The 3,062-nt window shown below is 32.9% G+C and overlaps 1 long non-coding RNA gene across 1 annotated transcript; it reads left to right on the top strand.

The window, feature by feature from the left end:
- Nucleotides 1-1,747: 1,747 nt before the first annotated feature.
- On the top strand, nucleotides 1,748-2,491 carry LOC142534448 (uncharacterized). The gene is made up of 4 exons (XR_012817065.1): nucleotides 1,748-1,826; nucleotides 2,041-2,204; nucleotides 2,283-2,366; nucleotides 2,440-2,491. It is a non-coding gene; the product is annotated as an uncharacterized LOC142534448 (long non-coding RNA).
- The last annotated feature ends 571 nt before the right edge of the window (nucleotides 2,492-3,062 follow it).

Consider the following 3,062-nt stretch of genomic DNA (forward strand, 5'->3'; position numbering starts at 1 on the left):
GCCAAATTGAAGATGACAAGGGAAAAAGGGTGTGAATAGCGGAGTAGATTTTTTGAATAGCATAACCATGAGATGTTTGCACCTGATCAAACTCACTTGCTAAGATCGACACGCAATATATCACATGCAAAAAAGTCTACTCTAGAAGCTATGGTAAATGCTGGAATATCCGTCTCTAATGCTGTTTCTTTTATGGAAAATGAAGCATGTGAGCCACAAAATTTAGGTTTTATTAGAAAGGATGCATATGACCATATGAGTCGGTTGAAAAAACATACCAAAGTTGAGAATGGAGATGCCACTGCACTAATTCAATATTTTATAAATAAGGCTAATAAGGATAATTATTTTTACTGGAATGTTCAATTGGATGATGATGATAGGGTGATGAACTTTTTCTTTAGGACTATAGATGCGAGGTTGATTATGAATATTTTGGTGATGTCCTGTCGATTGATACAACATATAGAACAAATAAGTATAATTTAATATTATGTGCTCCATTTTTGGTATAATCACCATATGCAGAATGTATTGTTTGGCTTGGCCTTTATGTCAGATGAAACTCAAAATTCTTTTGAATGCTTGTTTGCAACATTTCTTGATTCTATGAATGGACGGCAACCACAAACTATCTTTCAGACCAATGTCAAGCCATGATGAATGCCATAGAAACAATTTTTCCACTTTCACATCATCGTTTATGTCAATGGCATATAAATCAAAATGCTCCTTCACATTTTGGGAGTTTAAATGGTGATTCTGCTTTTAAAGGATTGTGGTATAAATGCATGAATCATTGTGATTCTGAAGATGAATTTGAGAGCACATGGAAATATATGATTGAAACATATGATTTGGATGGTCATAAATGGTTGAATGATAAGTACAAGCTTAAGAAGAGATGGTCTACTGCTTTTATGAATGGAAGGTTTAGTGCGGGACTTTTGGCTACTTCGAGAAGTGAAGTCACGATATGGTTTTAAAAAAGGCAGGTAACAAAATGAGTTCTTTGTATGAATTTGTGCTAAATTATGCAAAGATTCAAAATAACTGGCGGGAAAGGGAGAAGACTGAAGATACTCGTTGTCACCATGGTAATCCTGCACAGATTTTGAAAAACCATCCATTGTTGATTAATGCTTCTAATGTTTATACGATGTCTATATATCATCTATTCGAAGTTGAATTGGTTAATTCATTGAATTGAAAATCGGTTGAACCACCATCTTGTTTTGGTAATGATTGGAATTGGATTCAAATCAAAGTAAATCTCATGATGAAAACTCAAGGGTTTGATATGTGGTGTTCAATAAGCAGAGTCATGAAATAAATTGCAGTTGTCATAAGTTTGAGACAATGGGGATTTTGTGTAAGCATGCTTTGATGGTGTTTAATTGTATGGATGTCACTGTTATACCCGAATGTTATATTTTGAAGAGGTGGATGAAGAATGTAAGAAATAGAGTTACATTTGACTTTGATGAAAGTGGAAGGGGTGGTGCTAGTCATGTATCTGAAATGGTGTTTGTCAATGAAATAATGAGATCAACCTATGATCTAACTCAACTGAGCAAATCTCATGAGGAGGCAAGAAAAATCTTATATGGATTGGTTGACACTGCAAAAGATGAAATCTCTAACCTTGTATCAAAGTTAAGTGTAGATGATGAGACACAATGTGATGACATTCGAAGTTATGGAGTTTGCATAGGTAACCCACTTACTACTAAAGCCAAAGGAGTTACTAATGTTAATATTACACGACAATGGATACTAAGAGCAAAAAAGAAAAGGAAAAAGAAAGGAGAAAACAGAAGTTTCAAGTAAGTTTTGGGATAGAAAGAGCAAAAAAAGAAAAGGAAAAAAAAGGAGAAAACAGAAGTTTCAAGTAAGTTTTCATATTTTCAATTAAGTGAGTAGTTCTATTGAATTAAGTTTTCATATGATCGAGTATATAATTCAATTGAATTAATTGTTGTAACTTTGCATACTGTGTTTGACTTGAATTAATTGTTGTTACTTTGTTTGACTTGCTAGGTGCTAAAGGAGCAAAAAAGAAGGGACAAAGTTCACAAAAAACCACCAACACACGAGAAATGAGCAATGAAATTTCATCACAACAACACTCAAATTTCACAATATCGCAATTTCCTTCCACATTCGGACACACTCAACATTTTATTCAGTCGCCAAATACAATGGTAATTTTTTTTTGAAATAAAAACATGCATTATTGAAAAAAAATATGTTTATATGTTATATATTTTTTTCTATTTAAGATACAGGAGGGTAATGCAAACATCTATTTAGGTGATCAAATGAATTTATTTCCTTATAAGTTTGGGGGTCCTCATTCATCACAAGTAAGGAATTTTGTCTAAATTTTTTTTAACTTTTTTATAAATTGTTTCTAATTAATGTTTTAATATTGTTCAGGGACGTGGTAATTGAAGGAAGACCCTTTGTGCTTGCACAAAGTTTCAGTAGTGTAATTGCACACCAAGACAATGTTTCTTAGTATTTATGCAGACTTTTGGTGTGTTTTGTATTCTACAAAGTTTGTTTATGCTTGTGATCAAGATTGCTTGTTAGATCATATTTTTTTGATTTTCATTAATGGTACAAGTATTGAAACACCTTTTCATTGTTTTTCCATCTTGGTGGTGAAGCTAGATAGATTAAGAGAATATGGTACCAAAAAAATGTTTGTAGCCTTCGAAAATGTTAAGCAAGAACGGGACGGTGGCTATGATCTGGGTAAGGCATATTTTGCAACTCCAACGTCAAACTTGAAATTTCTATTTAAATTCAAATCCATGATCAGTTAGAATGCTATAATGCTTTTGAAGTTGTTGATATGTGTCCGTGACTAGCATTGATGCTTGAAAGGTACAAATCCAATTCACAACTCTTCCAACTATTTCCAGCTAATAAAAAAAAGGTTCAAATCCAATTCACAACTCTACAAAAGTTTAGCAATGTATTAAACAAAATGAAAGTTGAGACCTTCATCCGTTGACCCCATCTCCAACTGATTGGACTTTTGATTGGAGCTAAAT

Source organism: Primulina tabacum, unplaced genomic scaffold (genome assembly GCF_025594145.1).
Source record: "Primulina tabacum isolate GXHZ01 unplaced genomic scaffold, ASM2559414v2 Contig522, whole genome shotgun sequence".
In the NCBI taxonomy this organism is placed as follows: Eukaryota; Viridiplantae; Streptophyta; class Magnoliopsida; order Lamiales; family Gesneriaceae; genus Primulina; species Primulina tabacum.